The 25,353-nt window shown below is 28.4% G+C and overlaps 1 protein-coding gene across 2 annotated transcripts in view; it reads left to right on the forward strand.

Annotated features, from left to right (window-relative positions):
* The window catches only part of LOC102679326, a 429,386-nt gene that overhangs the window by 303,890 nt on the left and 100,143 nt on the right, over positions 1-25,353 (forward strand). The gene's annotated exons all lie outside the window — the stretch shown is intronic.

Here is a 25,353-nt window from a genome sequence, read left to right on the forward strand (position 1 = left end):
CGAAATTTTAATTGATTTAAGAAAAATTTTAAATAAAGGAGATAGATATCTTCCTTTTAGTTCGAATTAATTTTATAACAATTAACAAAATTTATGAAAATTTAAGTCTGCGTTAAATATCAATTTGAAATATTTGATCGCTTTAACCTTTTTTATATTCGATAAAATAAAAAAACAGTTATTCCCGTCTTTTATTAAATTATTTTATTTTAATTTTATATTATAATTTTTAATATTATATTTTAATTTTATCAGTATAAAAATTGAATGATAAGAACTAAGATAATATGTTTAATGATTACAAATTGATTTCATCTAATTTATATAACCATATATTTTTACTATTAAATAGTTATTTAAAAAAATATTGAAAAATAAAAAACAGAATAATGAAATAAAAAAAATAAAAAATTTTTAAAGAATATATAAACAGCTGAGAAAATTTTTTTGTTACAGGTTGTTCGATATTTTTATTCATAATTAAAGGCTGACTTGAATCAATAAGTTTCGAAATACTATACTGAATAGGTAACAACATTTTATATTCAAGTGAATTTATATGGAAAAACTAAAATTTCTTTCTGAAAAATTATATAAAACACACGTACGCGTAGACACGAACATGTATTAAACAAAGTATTTCATGAGTTTGAAACTATCGAAATCGGAATAATCGAATACGAGATACAAAAGCATCAAAAGAAAGAAGTAACGTTCTATGGATTCTAAAAATTTCAAACTTTTATTAAGCGACTTTATAAAATCGCTTTCCCGTTAGATAAAAGTTTGTAAACTAATTTCCATTTCATATTCGTTTCACGACTAATAAAACCGATACACAAACTAAATAAAAATCGCGCTTTAAAATATACATATGCATAATTCCAATTAAATTAACGATAAGTTAAAAACAAATAAATTATTAAATTATTTTTAGAGAAAATGTTTTCCTTTTTACGTAAAGTAATGCTCACAATTTCATTTATTATCATCGCTAATAATTTAATAATATTTTTGTAATTATTGCAATATTAGAAATTATTTTTAAAATTAGAAACTTTTTGTGGAATTGAAAATGAAGAAATCGAGTCAATTTCAATTATAACACAATTCATTAGAATAACATTTTTCTTTTTGGATCGTAAAATATTCTGGACATTATACAATCTAAAATATAATCTAAATATTGATATTTAAAAATATAAATCGATGAATATTTTCAGAATTTTTCACAATGACGTACTATCTCAGGTTTAAAACAGTTTACAAGGGATGGAACGAAACGACTCGTTAAAAGTAGAATTAAAGAGAATTTTTCTTTTCAAATACCGAATAAGCGAATCGAATCGATCGTTGAAAAGAATTGAACGAATCAAATTCACTTTTGAAAACGATTTAATTTCGAAACGAAACGTAAAATTCAAAGTTTGCCGATCAAGCGTTATCAAGCAAGCCTATATCTCCCTCGCCTAGCATGAAAGCATACGATCCGCTGGCGAACGCAATCTGGATCGAATCGGATCTCGATCGATCGAGGTTAAAAATCCTCGCGAAACGATCAATCTTGGTATCTGTAGCGAATCCACGACGAGCGGATCGATGAATGTGATTAAAGGGGCGCGTTCGCGTTTCTCCTCGATCAGCGGAATCCTCCGGTGATCGAAGGGGACGTCATTGAGTCCATTCAGCGCGAAACAGTCGCGATAATGGAGCCGTCTTAATGGCCGTCGGCATTTCGTCTAACTAAATCGTCTCGAACCAATGGATTTGACTCTCGAGCAAAGTCGAAAACAGGAATGCAACGTCTTCGCGTTCCTCGCTGCTCTTTCGATCCAATTTCGTCCGATTATCGAGCCCATCGAATTTCAACGACTCGCAAACCTGATCTTCATCCGTAAAAGAATAAGGGAATAAATTTTCGTAATAAATATCGACAAACTGAAAAGTGATAAATTAGCATTGTATTTTATTTTTATAATTGTCTCTTATCTAGTTTTGAAACATTAGTGATACAGAATAATTAACAGAAATAATTTCTTTAATTTCTTTAATTTCCATTTCTACGTATAAAATGTTTCCTTAAGTGATTGACATCTTCATATGCTTCATACATTGACAAACACATAAAGAAAAATTCGTCGAATTAGTGTTTCACAACAAGTTGGAATACTTTCAAAACGCTAGTTTATACGAATCGTTTCATCGAGTAAACAAAATCCGTTTTCACGAATCCTATTACAATCGGCGGATAGCCTATAAATCGGTATTCGACTGTGTTTACGCGCGAAAAACCGTAACGTTTGAAAATTCTCGTTCAGGATAATTTTATCGTTTCCAAATTGAACGAAGGCCGAATTTGACACTGCTAAAATTCGATATGCTGGAGGGATATTTTATGCCTCGTCACCGTTCCCCTTACCACGCAATAACACCATCGTAAAACTTAAGTTTCGAAACCATCACATCCCCAATAACGAGACATAGCGGTTTTCATACCATGTCCTTTAATTTGTTTTCATAATTGCTCGTTTCTGTTGATTCATTCTCGGATACCCGATATTTCTCCTTCTTTTCCACCTATTCCATTCTTAATCCGTAATTGGAATTTTTATTTTTTTATTTTTAAAAAAAATGATTCGAATCACGATTTCGTATTAACTATGGTGGCCTATTTTTGAGAAATAAAATCAACTTTAATTACGTATTAATATGGATCGAATATATTATCTTTTTTTCCGCGATAGGAAATACTTTTAATCTTTTCATATTTGTAATGAAGAATAGAAAAATTCATTATAAATAAGAATTTTCTAGTTTCCAATTCTTTGGAAACGAATTTAAATATGTAAGATGAAATGGGATAAGATGCAATATTTTAACATATTGTAACAATTGTTATATTGTTTTAATCAATTTATGTTGTACACAGTATTATTGAAATGTTTTTTTAACATTTAGATTGAAAATCTGTTTGATAATATCGATAAATTAGGAATAAGCTACTTTTTCCTTCCCAAAATTATAATTATAATTATAATTATTTTACATAACGATTAACGAAGAAGAAATAATTTTACAAGAATACCATATTATTTTACAAAAATAATTGAAAATTTTCGAGTAATAATTCTGAATTTCTAAATTATTAAATATATATACAAATATGTACATTCGTTGGTAAAATTTATCGTATGAATAATTCAAAAAAAAAGTGTATTTTATAATCTATATGAAACCTATTCTCGATAAATAATCGTTTTACCTTTTTTCTCTTTTTTTTTTTTTTTTTTTGAAGATCTTATCAAACTTATGTCCTATTACATCGTCGTTCACTTTGAATAACGAGAATGATCAACTCATTATTAGTACTTAAAAAAGAAGAAAAATCCTTTTATAATTAAGTGAACTTGAATTTGCACTTTGGCAAGAGATTTGCGACGGATAATGAACACATTTCATGTCGATTAATTGACAAAATTAATTGAATTTTCTTCGTAAACGAGTTAAAGTAAAAATGCTTTTACTATTAAATAGAAGTACTAACGATGATAAAATGTTCATTCCTGAAACAATAAGAAATTGAAATTTTTTTTTTAATTATTTTAACCATTTACTTGTTGTTAATTATTAATTACATTTAGTTAATTACATTTAGTTAATTACATTTAATTAATTATATTTAATTAATTACATTTAATTAAATGTTAAATTATTTTTTTTCATTCATCAATATCAGTATAAAATGTAAATATTAACAATAATATGTATATGATTTCATTTGTTTTCTTTTTTAAATCATTTTTCATTATTATGTCATTATACTCTTTCTTTTTTTCTTTCTTCTTTCCTTTTTCTCGTCGAATATTTAAAATTGTAAATATTTGATATAAATGTTCGTTTAAACCTTCATTACGCTTCGTGTACGTTTTCCAAGCATCGAACGATGAAACATTGAAATTGCTAGTTATTTTAATTAAAGCGAGATCTGAAGAAAATACATATATTTTTATATATATACGTTGACAATAACGTAGAGAGCACTCTAAACTAATTGTTTTATACAATACGATGGCATTCGAAATGATCGATGCATGAAATTACTTGATAGTTATCACGTATATACTCGTACAAATGACTCGAATAGTTCATCAAACGTTCGATCGATCCACGTCGAATTAAAAGCGGAGAATTTTGTCTGTGACGTTGCTAGATCGAGCTTCTGTCGCGATACGTAACCACATTCAACGAACATACTACCATCGTATCAATAAATGATATACCGGTTGTCGAGCAGCAAGTGACTTCGAGCTGACTAAACCCGAGTTTATATCGCTAAATCCAATTACGCCGTCATTATGGCTTGTTCCGCGCGGATCTACGTCTTCGCGAGACTCGAGCTCTCTCTAGACTGCATGCAAACTCTTCTACTCTTCTCTGAAACGATCGTGAACGCTTGTAAGTGCTGTCTGAGAAGAAACTCTCGCTATTACACGTTGAGAAAGTGAAACATCACTGGAAAATTGAGCTATTGCGTGTATCGCACTTTAGTAATAGATTAGATTATTGGAAGGAAATTTTTGAAGTAATAATTAAGATGAATGCATGATTCCAAGGATTCGAAGATTATTAGAATGAAACAAATGTGAGATTTCTTCGAAACAATTGAGAATCGATGAATTTGATCATCTATAAAAATTATCAGCGTATTAATACGTTTATGGAACATTTTTGAAAGATGGATTTTGAAAGAAATGCGAAAGCTGATATAAAATGCTAGTTGAGATTTATTTATCAAATTATGAACAATTTAAATTTACATTAAACGAGACGGAGATAAAATGAAATAGCTCTATCTCCGTCACATCGCTATTGTCTCGCACCGTCTCCATCTCGCAAATTGTTTATAGCATGATAAATAAGTTAAAATTTTTTCTTTTGATCTCTAGATTTTCAAACGAATATATTAACACTCTGCGTAGAAAGAACACTTAAAGAATGTTTAATTAAGTTTCTTTTCAATTTAAAAAGATTTTCTTTTTTTCTTTTTAGTTTTATAATTTCACATCTACTTTTCCGTTTATTCCGTCCGTTTTTTTGTATAACTGCATAACTATTCAAAGGAACATTTCGCGCATTTTATTACTATTCGTTTAAATTTAATTATAATAAAATTCTAATAAAATAAATCGCGCAACGTTTCACGCAATTATATCGTATTTTAAAACAATTCTAACATTTCATTAATTCAATATCTTTCCGTGGAAAAATCACAGTTCCAAAAACAAGCCACGTCTCTTCTCCAGCGAAATGAAATTCAATCGCAGCTATTTCCTATCCGGAGCAATTTAACGGGAACATTATTACCATCTTAATTAAAAACTTTCATCAATTTCACGAGCGTGTACGCTTCGTCCATCCCGCTCAATTTTTTCTCTCTTTCCTTTTCTCTTTTTCTTTCATAAGCATAAACTGAAAAACTCCATCGTTTCATCCGATTCTTGCTATTTATCCCTTCGTTTCATTGAGTCGATCCGCTCGTAATCCTCACAAATTTATCCGAAGCTCTATGATAATTATGAATCGTTTTCACGACATCCCTTCGTAGAACGGTTTTTCCAACACGTTGAAGATTACTATTGAAATCGTTGAACTTTTAAAGTTACGTTACGACGAATCGATCAGTTTCGTTGAAAGGATTCTTGTTGAAACCCTATGTAGATTTTGTAACAGGAGAAGAAGGATCTTTTTGATGATTTATTTGATATTCAGTTAAGGATTCTTAGTGTAATGTTGTATCGTATATTTTTCATTTGAAATGAAAAATAAATAAATAAATTTATATAGAAATAAAAATATTTATAATTTTCAAACGAATCATTTTTCAAATATTTAATTACATCAAATAACAATAGAAGATAATAAATAATAAAATTCCTCGTAATAATCAAAAGAACATTATTTTTTAAAATAATTCAATACGAATTCTTAGATGTAGATGAATCTAAAATAAAATAAATCAATTTCATTTTTTATCAATTGTTTGTTTTTTATCCTCATTGTTCGATTTTTCAAAGAACTATTCAACTTTTATAAACTAATTTAAATTTATTTATTAAAAGCAAATATTAAATTTCATTTTTTTTTTTTTACTTATTTTCATGTAAAATAACAAACATATCGATAATTTTGATTCGTATCTAATCTCAAATGGAAAAATTTTTACATTTTATATCATCATTCTTTATATAATACTGATATCGATCATCGAATATCAAAAATGAGCAGATCGATTACTACCGTATTATTAATCGATAATTTTACCATATTAAACGCACATAACCGCTGCAATTTGATGAAATTAACTATTTATGATGACATTTTTACGATTCGACATCACATGTTCGATATAAATATCGCAAACATGTATGCGGTGCACAATTAAATCGCACACGAGATAGCAAGTTATCCTTATGAAATCGTACGCTCGTGTATATCGATTGAAAATATACATTTGCACGGTATCACCGACTAAACGCAACGACACTGTTTCTTACATAAAATGTATGTGATAAAACAATCGATTCGTCGAAGGACTTTGCCCTGAAGCGCGAATAAAATACACGTTCGAACCGAATGACGAAAAAGTATGTGAATGTTAGAGCCTGGATTATTATTACCGATTCAAAGAAATGACCGCATCGTTTAAACTAGCCGTTATAAGGACGAAACGGTCGGCAAGGAACACTCGAGAAAATTGATCCGGGACGTTCGTTATTCCGTGAGAAATCATTAAGATTCCTTTTATCCATCGTAGCCGAGGAATTCGTTCGCGTTTCAATGACACGATCAAGGGTGTACTTAAACCAGCTTCTCCAAGGAGCTGTATTCACGAAATTTATCGTGTCACGCCATTAAAAGTAAGACCTCTCGAGTAAATCCTTTCTCTCGGGATAGAAATTAAGTCTGCGTTATAAAATATTCCGGTGGCAGTTTATAACAAGGATGAATGGAAATAATTCATTCGTGATATTTTCGTTTAAATTATTCTCTCGAATATATTCTGAAATTTTTCTAGTTTCTAGTTTCTATTGATAATAAATTGTTCGAGGAATAATTTTTTTATATATATTTTCCTTTAGTTGCTTTTATTAACAATTAAAAAAAAATTTTTTGAAACGCATAGTAACACGAATCACGAACGATAACAAAAGAAATTAGAAATTCTTATTTTCGTATAAATTTGAACTTATTTTTAAAATAAGTAAAACGAAGTATATTTCAATGAAATGTTAATCATATTTACACGATACATTTACTTTCTAAATGTTTAAATTTTGATCTCAATTATTTTTATGTTTACTTTGGGATAATGTTTTATTATCGGAAAATAGACGATATAACGTCAACATGATATAATATTGATTTTCCACGGTGGATTTTAACGATGCACATTAAAACGTTTGATAAATATCGTGGTACTAAATTTACTTATCTTGTCGAATGGGACTATATCGCAAATAGCGTAAATTATAAAAGAATTTTAAAGAAACCCAGGAGAGATACGAATATTCGTTCTGTTTGAAGTGGTTCGGCAATTATCGGTTTTAACGACTTCTAAAATTCGATCACGACGAGTTTAAAAGCCGGTTCTTCAATTAGTCTCCCGACAGGATTTTACTTATTGCTTATTAGATTAGATTCTTCCTCGTGAAGAAGCAATTAAGCTTCCCTTCGTTCATTATTCTCCATCGATATCTCTTCTCGCTTGAAATTTATCTCTACTATGTTTTGAATATTTCAATTCATATCAGATACCTTTATTATAATCACATGATCAACAATTTAATTATCCATTCGACACATTGCTGGCACGTTGTACACATTAACCATTATGTGTATTGTTGATACATTACGATGCATCCGATTGTTTCATTTCTATTCTGTTAATTTCTGGAAATGTTTTAGCATAGAATGATATATAATAATATACGATGCATACACTTTGCACATTTATTGAAAATGAATAATTAAATTATGAACTGAACATTATAATTATACAACTGAACTGAATATAATTATATGAACTGAACAACATAATTAACACTTTCGAGCAATGACAACTAACGATTAATGAAACGTACAAGTTCTTTCAATTAATTGAGATTCGTTTCTTTATATACTTTATCTAATATTATATGTAAATCTATAATATCCATTGATAAATTTTTATTAAAAAACAACGAAAGAGAAAAAAAGAATTAATTTTAAAATAAAATATATATATCAATGCTTCGATACAAGAATAAAACACAGTTCGTAATCAACATAAATTCTTACCGAATAACAATCTCAAGTTGCATTAACATCATTCGAAAAAGATAAAAAAACAAAATAATGGAAAACGAAATAACACGGTTTTTTTAACTTCCTCAATTCGCACTGTGTCCGGGAGCTCAATGGAGACTAGTAAAATACACGAGCGCAACGGTGAAAAAAAGGAAAGAGAGTGAAATAAATACGCGCGATGGTCCGTTTTAAAAATCGTGCAATTTTCCAGATAATTGCGGAGGATCGTGGAAGAATGATTTTTCTTTAAGCCAACAGTAAACGAAGAAAATAGAAAAAAGAGAAAGAGAGAAAAAGAAAGAAACGATAAAGTGTTTCAAAATCATCACATTGCATTACGTCGTGCATTTGGTTTCTGATACTTCGGTTTGCGTAAAAATATCGAAAAAGTAAAGCGGCACGAAAGGAATATGAAGCCGAAATAAGAAAACCGAAATAATGTCGTTGGATTTACAGCCACGTAATGGAAAATCATTTTAGAAAATGGATAAAAAAGAGGATAATGGAAATCGTGCCGTCGCGTAATCCTATTCTTCTGGATTAATTGGTGGAAAAAAATCGTTTCGAAACTTGAAACTTTTAAAAATGAACAGAAAATATCGTTATATAATATTTCTGGCTGTTCAAGTATTTTTGTTTTCTATACTTGTAAATATACATCTGCTCTTCTTCTCTTCTTTTTCGAGGCGGCTTTAATTTTAATCGATTATTTTTTTAAATAGTGAATGATAAAAATTAAAAAAAAATTTTATTTTATTTTATTTTACTTGTTCTTCGTTCCTTTAGATCAACTTGAATAATTTTCTTGAAATTTTTCTAGAAATAAACTTAACGTAATTAAAATAAAATTTATATCTTGTTTTCTTAATTTCGATAGACTTCTTTCTTAAAACTTAAGATATTTTTTTTTTAAACGGACAATAAAAATTGTTTAATCAAGGACGCGAACGCGCTTATTATTGCGTAAGCTATATAATAGATGTGTAAAAAGAAGAATATCGTTCAAGATGTAACAACGTGACCCACGTGAAGTGAGTTCACGTGACAAGAAGTACGACTTGGTTACGTAAATGGAAGGGAAACAGTTTCCTAAATTGGAACGGCGCTGCACAAGCGGTTCCCCGTTTTAAAGTAACAAGATACCATGCAATTTGAGAAGGAAGCTAAATATTCGCGATCAAGTACGCGGAGCCTGAATCTGGCATTCATTTTCAATTCGAAATTAAAGTGTTCGATTTCATGGAGGCTCTTCGAAGAATTTACCCGCCGACTGTTTTCCCTCTGTTATTTGCCAATATCTTCCATTAAGTTACGATTATTCGTTTAATCGTTTCCTTCGATAATTCTCTCGTATTTCTAAATAAGAAAGACGAGATTTCGTTATTCGAATCTTTCATTATTTTGAAAGTAAGATTTATTACAATTGAAACACATACGATTCGATTAAAATAATTTATTCATAAATTTTATTATGTGTAATTAATTATTCAATCTCAACTTTTTAATCTGAAATTTTCAACTTTTCTCGATGTATATCATATATATATTTCCCTTTAGAAAATTATTATTAACATTAATTTAATTTTAAAAGTTTTTGTTGCTGCAATTTAATTTAAAATATTCTTTTTAATTTTGGAATCGATCATTTTATATTTTACGAAATTATTATTTTATCTCGTAAAATTTTTATTAATTTAAATAAGAATATCAACTCTATATTCCAATTTTAAAATTTTCTATTTCAGCTTTATTCTTTATTCTTATTTATTATAAATATTATATCATAATTAAATATTGTACATGTATATATATAAAAATCATGTTCAAAAAGTACTTGGAATCGATAAATGAATATCTAATTTGCATTTTTCTAATTTGATATAACTGATCAATGAGCTAAAGATTGACATCATAAGCATTGGCTTATAACACAATCGATTTTTTTTCTCTATCAGCACGTCACATCGTACAACTCGTATGAATGTATCGTCAGTATCGTAAAATCTTAAAACTGTAACGATGACCGTGTAAATATATTTCTAAGACGCTTTTGAAGAGTCGATTTCAGAAGTCAAAACAATAGAAATTGGCGTACAAAAATATTGTTAAGGCTTATTTATAAAGTTATTGTTCTATCTCTGTTAGATATTGATCGCGTTTTCTTTTGAAAAATTGAAATTATTTAAAATATTTCCTCAAACAACTAATTATTAATTCGTAAAACTTTCTTAACAATTGCTTCACTTTCATCTCTCTACATTGACGCGACAATCGATTTACTTTCCATTCCGCTTAAATTCATCCTCTATTTTCGGAACTCATCAAAGAAGCATCAAAACCAAGTCATAAGCTTGTCGATCTTAAAATTTTTGAAAATTTAATCGTTCTCTCTCGCCTCGATTATAGAAAAGAGAGAGAGAAATATCGGTTAATGTCTCGTGAAAGAATCATTCGCTTCTGCGCATTAAAAAAAACTTGCAGTCATAAATGAAAATTAAATTTTAACCGCTGCCAGTTCGAAAAAATTCTTTAATCTGGAATGTACAGAGTTCAAATTAAGAATAAAAATTCTAAAGTTCACGAAGTCGAAAAAGGACAATTTCGAAGATATAAGATAATTAAACTAGCGAATTAAATCTTGTTATTTAATTATGTAATGATTCTAAATTTAAGGGAAATCTAAATTTTCACGATCACGCTTGCATTAAACAAAATATAATTATTCGCTATGACTATATAGATAGTTTGGTATGTTCAAAGTCTTCGATGTTTTCACCGTCATCTAATCTGACAGACAGTCACCGATGAACGATGTTATTTGGCTAATGTCTCTTAAATATATCACGAGATAATGAACGCGAGAAACACGGGGTTAGCCGCGAATAATAGAGAGTCCACGGATCGATGATTAATTTAATTTTCAAAGGATGAAATTATGGGCAACCCGGCTGCCCCCGAGATATGAGTTAGCCGGTATTAAATCCCAAGCGGCGGTGTTCTCAGCTATACGGAGCGAGGAGGAGGTACGGATGGTGTCACGGCATGTGGAACGTCTGCCAGCATGTAGTCTAATTACGTCAATACCGAATTTCCCTCTGAACAGACAGTGTACCGTACATTCCAGTTCCTCTGAAGCTCGCCTCTATTATCAGAGTTCCTTGTCAGCAGCCGGCACGTCCGATCCGTCTCCAATTGCGCGACCAAAGCTTGAATAAGCTGACCACAGAATCGGATTCAAGTCGAGGAGGCTAGGCTCGCCCTGCTTCAAATTATGCACACCCCTTGGCCGTGTATCGACGGCGTGCATGTTGCAAGATACCTGAAGCCAGATTCGAAATCGGGCCCTGCCATAACTAAGCTGAACTGACGAAAGGAATCCAGTTCCACCGGTTTCGTGCATCCGCCGCCAGATGTCAGTAGCTGATCATTATTTATGGATCATGGACCGAGGTACCAAGTTTCGTTTTATACCGGTACAATATGTCGAGAGAAGAAAGAGAAACGACGTTTATTTTTAGAATTCTTGAAAATGTAAAGCTTTGGGCGAGGAACAAAATTTAATCGAATAAGAGAAAAGAAAAAAATGACGAAGAAAGTTCGATCATATTTACTTAACAACGAAATATAAACATTTCAAGTTCTTGTGAAATGACGTGGAAACAGAGTGCGATATAATAGAGACAAAGTAGTCTCACGTTCTTTTCTGCCTCGTTATATAACGTAAATTTCATCGTTTATATTTTGATAACAACTTATACAACTATATACTATTCAATCAATTTTCATTTTATTAAAACTGCTAAATTTTTAACTTTAGATTCAAGAATAAGATCGTAAGTTTTCATAGAAAAATAATTCTCAAAAGTACATCGATAAAAATCTATACAAAGAAGTATGCAATTTGCAATCTTCAACTTATACTTTTTTCGTTCCTTTAAAATTTTTTTGAACGATTTGATTTTCTAGAAACAAAAATCAATCCGATTTAAAATTTACGAAGCCTCTCATGAATTTATATGATAGATTTATATGGTAAGATTTGTAAAATTTTATTTTATTAAACATAAAAAAAAGAATTTGATTTTTTCATCTAAACTATAAATCTTTTCATAATGTTTTATGAATAAAGATCAATTCATTCGGAAAAAAATGCTTTCATAATTCTCAAGTGCCAAAAAAATCTCCAATTTTATTTTCTCTTGAAAACTTTCTCACAAATATTACTTTTTTCTCTTAAAATCTTCAAACGAAACGAGAGCAATATTTCAGTAATGAATTCTAAAAATAATTGAGAATTTCATTAATCATTTGATTTTTCACGTCAAATTTTATACTTATTTTATTACACTTGATCTATATTTCATCTGATATTCGATCAATCTAATTATTAATTTGATTTTATTAATTATAATAGCACTTTGTTTATTACTTATAGATTCTAATTTCATTATTGTAATAAATTGCATCATCTACTGTTACAGTTACATTATTTAATATAATTAGGTCAACAACTATATATAATTTTATACATGATATTATTCAGTTCCAATAAATTCAACTCGACTTAATGAAAATGAAACGATAATAAGATTGATTTTGTTCGATATTACGTAATTTCATAGATAACAAAATCACGTACACGATAGAATCGTAGTAACGATTCGTAACTGTCCACGAGATAAAGATGGAAAGATTTTTAAGAATTCGGTGAGAAACAAGAGTCGGTCAATTTACAGGCAATCTACTAATAGGCGGTGGATGCAATTCGCGTAATGTAATTGAAGGATCCAAGAAAAAGAAATACATAAGTGGGTTTAGAACGCCGTTACTAAGATTGCTTTTCCAATTTTATCCAATTCCTATTTGTCACACGCAAAATGTTGCTTTTTCATTTGTGCGGTGTAAAAGGCTCGTAGTCGGATAAACGCAGATTGTACGAGCGAAAATACATTTTACGAAACTAAAGAAACATTACAGAAAAGAAAAAAAAAGGAAAGAAGGGGGAGGAGAAGTAATATAAGAGAAAAGTCTATGTATTTTGCAATAGTCAATTGGAATTGAAAGTTTGAAAGAGATACATAGTAGCCATTAGTTTCGTATAAAATATGATAAAAAAATATTGAGATATTTTTATGGAAAATCTATCTATCGCGTATTATTTCAATATAGAGATAAGAAATTAAATAATAAAGAATTCAACGAACCTGATGGATAGAATTTTTCTTAAATATTTTATGTGATCGATAAGAATCGATAAAATAAGAAAAACTATTCCTTTATGATATTATGGAAATTGTACTTTTTTAAATTATATAAAAGTTACGTAAAATTATTTTTCTAAAGAAAGAGTATAATGATTATGTAAAAAAGGATTTTTCTCATTCGATAATCTAAAAATATGTTCTCGTTTTTCTATTCAAGATTAACATTCCGAACAACATCTTCTTTCTCAAGATATATATCGGTTTGTAATATAAAGTTTTAAATTAAATTTAGATCAAATTAAATTAGATGAGTTAGTAAATAACATCGATAATTTGGAATATTATAATACATTATCATTACTGAAACTAATTTGAATGTATTTCAACTGAAAGAAACTTTATAATAATTAATTATATATTTAATATATATATTATATATATTAACCAAATATATATTAACCAAACTTAATCTAACCAAACTAATCTATTTAACTTAATATTTTAAGATCATGATAATTTTTTTTAGATAATTATCAAAGAATATTTGTAGAAAATATTATTCATTAAAAGTTTGTTATTAAAATATTTATCGTTACATTGAAAAAAAATGTATACGTCAAACGATAATTTACTATAGAAGATAGTCCAATCGTTCGTTAAGTTTCCTGATTAAATGTTTATCATGATAGAGAAACGACGTGGCTGTTACAAGTAATAATAAAACGACACTTTAAGGTGAAAATTTACTCAAGTTTATCACTCACTTTCATCACACGCAACGTGTCAAACAAAGTGATGTATAAAGCCAGCCTGATCCTAATTGCGATGTTTCTTCGTTAAAAAATTCACGATGCATTTGATAGCACAACATTCAGCTTACTAGCTGAATTATTCGAAAATAATTTTGATTTATTATATTATCTCTATTAAATATCGACTTTTAAAATATAATATCTATAATTATTTCAATTTATCTAGATTTAAATTTCTTCGAGAAATTATATTTAAAATCCTTATACAAGAAGAATACAATTAAATTTGAAAAAAAAATTTATTTTACTATAATATCTTGATAATAGGATAATTTCATGATCAACTGTAGTTTGGATCTTCGTTTATCAAAAAATAAACTAAAAAGTTACTATAAAAAGTTTTACATCTTGTTCTGTTTTAGTTACTTTAATTAAGATAATTAAGATAATCGATTTTAGATAAAGACTTGTTTCTTAAGTTTAAAATATTTTTTGTAGAAATGGTTTCTAATATAAAAAAAAAGATCGATTAACAAAGAAAATTTTTCATCAATTACATTTTAAAATTCAATTATATTCATATTCCCCTAATAATGATAATTTTTATTAATAAATACATGTACTAATAATATAATATTGTAACGATAAAATTATTCGATTAATTGTAAAAACGAATTTATAAAATAACATAAAAAATCACAAATTTATTCGAACTTAAAATTTTATCTTTAAAAAAAGAAACTCATAAATTTTCATTTCGAATTTTAAAAAATTTTCCTTCTTTGAAGAAATTTGTAATCACGAAATGAATATTAAAAAAATCACCGATATCCGAATGTCACGTCCCCGAAACGTAACGGTCTTTTCTTTTCGCAAGAAAACGACAAAATGGGAAAAGTTATGAATCAATGAAGCATGTAATGATGATCTTCCAGCGGAACCAGGATCTTGTCCGTACAATCGTTCTTTGCTCGACTATTGTCATCAATTCGAAAGTACGTGCTGTCAAAATTCCGAGGAAAGATCGGGTTTAATAAGCCATAAGCCATAAGCCATAAGCCGTTCCATCGGACACGAGAGACGAACCAAGTCTAGCGATGGAGTGGCGCCAAATTACAAATGAAAACGTGTGCAGCATACGTCGAAAGTCGACGGAAATGGAGAACAAGTTTTGGATAAGTGGATCTCTGAGCTTTGGAGAGTGTGCCTGCATGGCAGTTACAAAATGGTTCAAAAAAGAAAGATAGAGTCGGATAATGAAAGAATAATGCGAGGATGTATCGCACGAAACTATATATTAGCTTGGGGAAAATTTCTTAATATTTTAGATAGATGTAAGAATAAAATTCTTGTGCAAAGTATTCGAGTATTTCTGAAGAAAATGATTGAAAATATTTTAGAGTTTCAAATCTGCTGATCAAATATAAATTAAATAGAATTACAAATTAAATAGAAATCTATTTCTATTATTTGATCAAAGGAAATGAAATGATCTATTTGCTTTGACTTTGAATTTAAATATAATACAACCTAATTTATCACTAGCTTATAACGAGCTTCACTAAAATATTTGCAAAATAAAAAATATTTATTAAAAAGTACAAATTATACATCATATCAACTTTTTTGAGATCTGATTTCTATGATTAATTCAAATTTTCTGAACTATGTCAGAACGAATTACTTCATCGCTTTTATCAATATTACACTTAACTTCTTCGTTATATTAGTGAGTTTTTTCTAATCCCTGAAAAAGTTGGTTACAATACTGATTTATATCTGAAACTTCGATAAAGGATTAAAATATCTATTAATATACAATTACATTATTTGATAATTATACTAATTTTATTATACGGTATATTATGGTATATCAATTTAATTTTAAACAACTTGTTCAGAATTTCTTTATGACATTCAATTCCCTTTTTACTAAATTTCTTTTAAATACTTCATTCTAAAAAAATGAAACTAATCAACAAAATATTCTACTAGAAAAATAAAATTTAATAGAAATTTTCTAAAATAAAATTAATATTCCTAATATTTGTTGTACTTTTTTTTAGAAATTATTTATACTTTCAATTTTTTATTTATTCTTCGCTCAAATTTTATTTTGCATAAAATCAAAAGAACTTATTCCACACGAAACTGGTCTCAGTTTATAAAAGTTTAGGTTATTACTAACTCCTATATCGTAATGTTTATTCTTGACACGATACGATACGTTATTTATTTCTTATGCGCATGTATGTTTGTAAATTATGCGCATGTATGTTTGTAAACCAGATTTATTATATTAGTCCAAATCAATTGTATTTCTTTATAACACCATACGGAATGCGCCTAGATATTCGAAATCTTTTACGACGTCCCTTATACACGAGTTGGGAGTACAAGAACATGCATTCTTCGCAGTGCTTCTCAAGCTTTCTAATTTCGCGGCTCGATGTAATAACGCGAAAATTCCAATGCCGCTCTGATTAAAACTATTAATCCTGAAACGCATGAAATATGAACAGCATGGGGGATCCAGTTTGATGGAGAGAAGCTGGGAAAAAACTTCAAGTGAGAGTTGCATATTTTCTTACGGCAACATGGTGAAAAATTAAACGAGAAAAGTTTAATTTACATTTATGAATGGAACGTTTCTCTGATGCTTTCTTGAGAAATCTAAGGGATAATTATAATGAACAATATATTTAGAGAAAAATATCGAAATAATATTGGCAGTAATGAAATATATAAAATATATATAAAATAATATATAAAAAATTACGGATCATATAACGAAGCGAAATTTATATAAGAGAAAAAATGTTTCTCAATTCATCAATTGCATATAATTTTTTGCAATTATATTTTGAACTATAAAGTTAATAAGGAAAAATTATTTTATCAAAGTTTAAACTTAACAAATTATTACAAAATTCTTAAGGAACTATAACAAAAATATTTGAAATTATTATTATTAAAAAATTATACAAATTATTGAAACTTTATTAACAACAATCTAATGCAACAATTTAGAAGAGATAATTATTTTGTCGAAATAAATGTATAAACTTAAAAAATATCACTATAAAAATCTAAATTCGCTATAATCTTTCATAAATTTCACAACATCTTCATCTTCATCGGCAATTCTACGATACATACAATATTGTTCTAAAATAAACAATAATTTTTTTGACTCGAAATAAACAAATCGCTATCTCCATTTCTTTATCGAAATCGCAAAATAAAAAATTCGAAAACAAAATCATAAATCTTTGCATCTGTTTGCAAAAGTTTGAAATTCTTTTAGAGACACGATAAAATGACATATCATTCCATTCTTTTCTAAATAATATTGTTACTCGGTCGATCACTAATAAATTGTGATTTGCTAATATCTCAAGTCCTACGCATAATACAATATTTTCAATTGTATAATACAATAAAGAGACTTTTATATATCAAAAGTGAAATTATTTTTTTGCGTAACAAATTCGATCGTTTTTCCGACCGAAAAAGAGAAGAAAGAAGAGTTGAAAATGCGAATCTGGATTCGAGTTAGCGGCGATTCATCGAGGCTGGTTTGAGAATCCATGGTTCACCGCGTTCCATGGAATATGTAGCGCGACGTAAGTCTAGAATACAAGGGGCAAAAATAATTCTTGAAAGAGCTGATCGTAAATTCCTTCCTACGTGGCAGGCGACTTATTTCCCTTCTCGACTTGAGACCTCGTGAGGTGAGATAGAGACGCTCGAATTGGAACGTGTATGTACCGATATAGAGTTGCTTTAGATCATAAATAAAAACTTTCGACCATTTTTATTTCACATGCTTTTTTATTTTATATGTTTTGATGCAGTATTAAAATACAATTGAAAACATACATAGTATAATTTATTTAAACATTTTCGTATTATATTTTCTAATAATATTATAACTGATTGGAAGTTTGGCATCTGAAAATTATTTCGAGACATTTTAATTATTAAATTTTTTATATTAATATAAATTTAAATTTTTATAAAACTACTAAAATGGAATTGACATAGAGATCTGTTTTACTTTTTAAATATCGTAATACGTATTGAATATTTTATGTCTTTTTATATATATATGTGTATTTCGCAGATGATTGTACATTTGAATTTTCCATTAATATATAAATTTCTGCAATTTATTTATAATACATCGTCGAGTTTAATTTTTATTTTTGGAGATGCTAATATGTTTTATTTATTTTTTGTTTAAATTTATTTGATTTGTTCATTTTTTTCATTTCGTTTTCTGATTGTTCAAATTTTTATATCGATAATTTCATCGAGTTCTGCAAAATAATAATTCGAAAAATCTTTCAAATATTATTACGCTATCATTTCCTCTTTATTATTTACCAGAAAGAGAGATTCAAAGATATTTATTTATTTCTTTTATTCATGAAAAAACATGCTAGATATTTTATCTCTTCGTTATACATATAATTAATCTTTCGTATAATAATTGTTTATGTTGATAAGATCTACAAAATATGAAAACAGAAAATTTTATCAAGAATCCAACAATTCAAAATGTATTTAAAAAATATGAGCAATTTAAATACATTTTAATTTTTAAATTGAAATATATACATAACTTCAAATATCTTTCAAATATATTATTAAAAGTATAAAATAAATGATTTTAAACTTTTTTTTTTGATAAAAATGAAAACGTTGATAAATCAATTAAAAATTTCGAAGAATAGATTGAGAAAAAAAATGAATAAATACATACATAAATCGAAGAAAATTTTGTTGTATCTTGCTCTCCTAACATCGACGAAGAATATTACTTTATATCTTCCTTCGCCAGTATCGATAAAACATTGACCCTTTTTCTATCTCGAACCTCTATCTCTATCGTACGATTTATATCCTACATATATGTTTCAAGTATGTAAATATTTCAAAACATATACTCGATCGATATATACACCTTATCGCGAAAAAATAGCCAGGAATTATGACATACTAACAATTATTTATTCCAGAAAATTTTGTATCTAAATAAACCGTTTTTCAACCTAAGATCAAATTGACGCAAAAATAAAAGATAAATATAAAATAGGTCAAACGATAAAATTCCCCATTTTAAAATTTCCATTTATTTTCACGTTTTCGCCAATTAACCAATTTTATTTGTACGCAAAAAATATTCAAACTTGATTCGTTCGAAGAATTTATTATTCTTACGTACAGAATTCACTTCCCAACCGATTGGAGCAATTTACGCGACATCCGCGCATAAAAGATAAAAACGTCTTTCGAATAATAATTTATACTTCATTCAAAATACATTCATCTTCGATTCACATTCAAAACAAGATCGGACAACAATTTATCAAAGACCGTTAATTCTGTCGTCGCCTTAGAGACCATTTTTCATCGTCGATCGGTTGAACGCGTAGAGGGAAGCGCATGAAACAATAGGAACAGTAGCGATGATTTGGTAGTGACCAAAATGCGGAACAGCAATGGCCGCGTGAGTTGCATTAATATTAGTCCCGTCGCGTCGAAGCCTTCCCATCGGAACGCTTTGCATACGCGATAATTCGCTCAATTATTTGCCTATTTCGATTACGCCGGTCAAAGGCACTACCGACTAAACTAAACGCGCCAATGATCATTTCAGCGGACAAACCACGTTGCATTTTAGGCCGTGCGTTATTCCACCAACCGAGATCTCTATTTCGCTAAGATCGATCATTTATTTACAATAGAGAGAGAGAGAAATGGTATGGGACAGATTAATAGCATGATACTTTATTTCGGATAATTAACAGAGACGCTAGATGTCACAATGCGCGAAATCGACCGAATTAATTCGTTTTATTTTCCAAGCGATTAGATGAATCGATTCTATTAATTTCAAATTCTCATCGTTTCTTTCTTTCAAAAAAAGAAAGTTAATCCACTCAACACTGCAAACGGGGAGATCACGATTCTAAACAGAATAAACTTTTTTCTTATTTTTGTAAAAATAACGAATAAATATTAACGTACAATTTTGATCGATCTTTTATTTACAAATGTTTAAGTTCCTTTAAATCAATAATATTCGTAAAGTAATTAAAATCAACGATCTAATTTCTCGTATTGAATTTTTCAAAATTGAAAATGTTTTTATAAAAATCTGAATTATCCATCAACTTCCCTAATAAAAGATTTTTTATTAAAGATCCTACTTTTATTCACAAAATTTTTTATTTAGAAATTTGCTATATAATACATTTAGCAAATTAATCGTAAAATTAGCAATATTACATTGCTCTCATGTTTTATACTTTGCCGATTAAAATTATGGAGATATTTATAGAAAATATTTTCACATTCGTATTATCTTTCAACTCTAATTATACTTTAATATTTGGCATATAATGCAGAATATGTGTATCAATGATATTTTATATATTTTCTATAGATCGATTGAAAAGGATTTATATTTCTTTATAAATTAAAGAAATCTCTTTTTTCTTAATTGATAAAATTACGAACAGCGGGTATATTCCAAACACGTTGCAAAATATACAAATTAATCGGGATAAAAAATGAATGAATCGAGCTAGAAAAGCGTAACCTTTTCATCTTTCGCTCGAAACTCAGAATCGATGTAAAAGCATCATCGAAGCATACGAATCGAATTAATTTTTCAATGGAACGGCTGGAATCTGTTAATTCCATAACCCACTAACAAATACACAGTTCGAGTTCCCGAGTAGTAGAAAGTAATTCTCAAAGAGAATCGAACCAGACTTTGAGCCGTATGCTCGTGTCTCACGGGGAACCATCTCGTCACGACCATCCTTGCTTCCGTTTCACCGTTTCCTCGACAAGTTTACAAGAAGATCTCACTCCCCTCTCGTGAGACAATCTTAATTTATTCGTGCATCATTAACGCGCCCCGTAAATAATTTAACAGAGAAGCAACGTGGTGAAATTGAATTTTCAGCTTGACGTTTCTTTGGACATTTCGATCTTGCAAAGAAGTTTCTCGTTGAAAGCTTTGAATTTATGAGATTGGATGATTCTGGATTCGTTTCTCCTCAGAATCGTTCGAAATTACGTACGTATAATGAATTATTATATGGTTCTCTTTTTATAATCTATTTTTATATCCAAGTATCAATTATAAAAATATATAAAAATTTATTATAAATTTATTCGAATAATGACTAGATATATCAAAGTACACAAAGTATCTATTACATAATATAAATATTCTTTAATATTTTTTTCGCTCAAAGATTAGAAAAGAAAATAAACTTTATGTATCTTTGATACATAAAATTAGAAGATTATTAAGTTGAATAAGAATTTTTTGAAATTGTTCAATAAATTTACTTTTCCTTGCTTCTCTCTCTCTCTCTTTTCTCTTTGTACTGTTATTTAAAAAAATTCATTTGTTTCGCTTATTAAGTATATCGCGTAAAAAAATAAAAATCAAGGACAATTGGTATCCATCGAATTGCGAAGTTTATCGAATTACGAGCTCCGAGGTTTTAAGATTCTAAGGTTCGTCTATCAAGTTCCAAAGTTTAAAGATGCAATAGTTTAGAAGATCTGTTCACTGGACTTCATTGGCTATAAAATCCGGTCTAAAGCTCTTTCTTCGAGTTTTGATTTCTCCCTCGAAAGTATACTTAAAGAATTATGAATGAAGAAATCATTCAGAACTCGATGAAGATCCTCCATCAGATTTTTCCAATTTTACATTCTTAACTTTCCAAATCTTATACGATTTGTTGAAAAGGAATAATTTTCATTTAAATGAAATAAAAAAAAGTCTATAAAAACCGTGAAATAAATTATATAATATAAAATTCGTTTTTTTTTCTTGATGAAATTAAAAATTGTTTAAACGAAAAATATCGTTGTAATAATAATTCATTGATATATACATTTTTATTTTGTGTATTACTATTTTTTTATTTTGTATATTTTCAAGTTGTGTATTTTCCATAAAATAAAAAAGATAAATTTTGTTCTTGGTATAATATAAGTTTGACAGGCGTAAATTTAAATCGATTCAGATTTCAAATTATTCGATGACATGATTCAAAGGATAAGAACTGGCTTTGATGCGAACAAATCACGCAAGTTCCGCATGCTACGCAATAACATGAGGATTTTGACAGAAGCATATATCGTCTCCGCACAACAGAAATTCTATTCTACATAAATCGCGTATTTTTTTTTTTTGCCTTCTGCAAAATCACTGAAATTTATACCATCTCTATGTATTTATTCCTTAGATAAATTTTAGCTTTTGGATTTGGAATTTCATTAAGAGAAATACAATCAATATTTGTTATACACTATCGCATATTATCGGGAAAAAATTAAATTTTACAATTTTAATCTAACCTGAAACAGAAATATTTAAAATTTTATTTCATATTATTTGCGAAATAATAAAATGATATATAAAATGCTATCCTCTCAACGTGTCAATTTAATGCAAGGGAATCGAAACAATTGAAATATTGAATAAAATATGACAATAACTGATAATAATTCATTTAATAAATGGAACAAAATTTCACGTTATGTAAATGATATTATGGCAATGACTTGTGATAACCGGTTCGTCACAACTTCGAACGATACATCAAGCATTAGTGGCAAATATCATTTTAATGAACGAACGTGCTGCAAAGCTGGTCGTCGGTAATGCATTTGATGTAAATCCTTTCCTGGAAACACGATAATCAGCTTACTAATCGAATGTTTGTTGCGTAAGTATCATCAACGTTGTAAATAATACGACTACAGAGATTGGCTTTTTGAAGAAAATATATATATATATATATATATACTAGAAAATATATATTAGTATCGAAAAATTTTTGAAAAAGAAAAATATTTGCCAAAGAAAAACAAAGAGTTCAAACGAGAAAATATTTGTCTCGAAGAAATTGTGTACTCTAATAAATAAGATTTGCAGGATTTGGATAAATAAAAATATTATCATCCGTTATATTCTATTTTCGAAGAAAGTAAGAAGTATTATTTTTTCATTTTTATTTATTTAAATGAATTCGTATGAAAAATATTATTTTTCTTTCATGCAATAATTCTTAAATACAACAAAAAAATATATTTGAGACACGATTGTAAATTTACACAACCATTTATCAAGATATGCGCAATATAGTTTCAGTTAATTTATTACTTCTTACTTTAATGAATGAAATTACATTAGAAGATTATACGATATATATATCTATACGAGCCACGTTGAATACCACGATTAATTTCTGGATATTACAACTTCTGTCTAAACTAGAGAAATACCACACGAAGATGTTCCAGATACCTTTCGTTCGTGCAATTACTTGAATTTTATCCATTATATTGTTCGAGGAATTTCATATCTCTTCGTTAAGTTTAGTTATCCAAACATTTTACGTAAATGCTAATTGTGCACTACTTGTTTCAACGTTAATTGCTAAAAGATTTAATCTCGCGATGACACTTGATCTTGTATTTTAGAAATAAACAAAATTTCATTTATTGGAATATAGTTATATTGGAATATAGTTATATTGTTTGTAAAATTGTTAATTCGATATTTAGGTACTTGAAATTTTCCTTTGAAAAATTTCATCTCGATATTTTCAACTATATTTCACTAACAATTGGAAATATTTTACGTCAACTAAAAATTATAAATTCTTACGTTTAAATCAATACTTCAATAATAAAATTCTCACGTTATGCGAAATTTTTAAATTTAAAAATCAATCAAATATAATTCCTCCCCCTTAAACCTGTGATTCAAGACAATATTTCTAGAGTTTTCACACTTGACTATGAATTATCGCGGCTATTAAGCAAGACACTTTAATAGGTCAGTAAATAGAGTGCATTATATGTGCAGCTGCGTAGCATCCAAAGGAAATCCATCTTTGAATATCCAGTAATGAGCTTATTAATCAGATCCGTTTGATACGTAAGCGAGATTGCATTTGACGTGCAAGTTAATCTAGTAGGCCAATTTAGTGTATTTAGCGCTGTAACCCATTGAATTCCATTTCGAATGGAAAGATCATAAGCCCATTAACGTAACTTCGATATCGAGTACCATCGTGTCTTGTTATCAAGTTTTGACGATGAGTTCTGTATCGCGGATGTTGCCCGATTCAAGAGTACCTCGTATGTTCATAACCTGAAAATCCGCTACATCGAATCTGAATTACGATCTATACCTGATAAATAGCACGTTTATCGCTACGGATTTACTTATTAATAGAAATTTCTATTGGAAATTCTAAATCATCTATATATATACGTCTATGAGTGAATGTAACAACATGGTCTGAATTTTTAAAAAATTTTATTTCCATTTCAAAATTCGAATCTCTTCGATTCTTACGTGATCACGCGTGGTTATTTAAAGATCGAATTTATGTATTCGTAAAATAATAATTTTGAGAAAATATAATTTAACTTCGTCTCGAAAAGTTTTACTATATCAAAGCGAATAAAGATATTTAGATGATTTTGAAATTTTGTATTTAATTGCTTGTAAATAAAAAACATGACGAAAAATACCATAGAAATCTAACAAAGGAGATTGTTCGGATATTTGAATCATGTCCTATCGAATGTAAGGAAAATCGATAACGCTTCTTTCTTGGTGAAGCTTTCCCTATTGGGAAAAGAAGATCTGTCACTTGAAAATCTGGTAATGCATCCACCAGTTGGATCATTGCAAATTGATTCGGATTGGTATGTTCCCATGATGTGATGACATTTATAAGAAACCGTAATCCATTCCAATTCTCTAAATGAATCGATATAAAAAACCTATTTGTTAAACGTTAATATTTTAAGATAAATTAAAATTCGATTTAAAAATCGTTTAATATTAAAATTTTACTTTAAACAGAAATAATTGATTTTCATCAATTATCATTATTTTAATTATAGAAAAAAAAAAACTGAATAGTTTTGCATATATATATATATATATATATATATATATAGAGAGAGAGAGAGAGAGAGTATATATATAT

This window comes from Apis dorsata, unplaced genomic scaffold, assembly GCF_000469605.1.
Source record: "Apis dorsata unplaced genomic scaffold, Apis dorsata 1.3 scaffold_204, whole genome shotgun sequence".
In the NCBI taxonomy this organism is placed as follows: domain Eukaryota; kingdom Metazoa; phylum Arthropoda; class Insecta; order Hymenoptera; family Apidae; genus Apis; species Apis dorsata.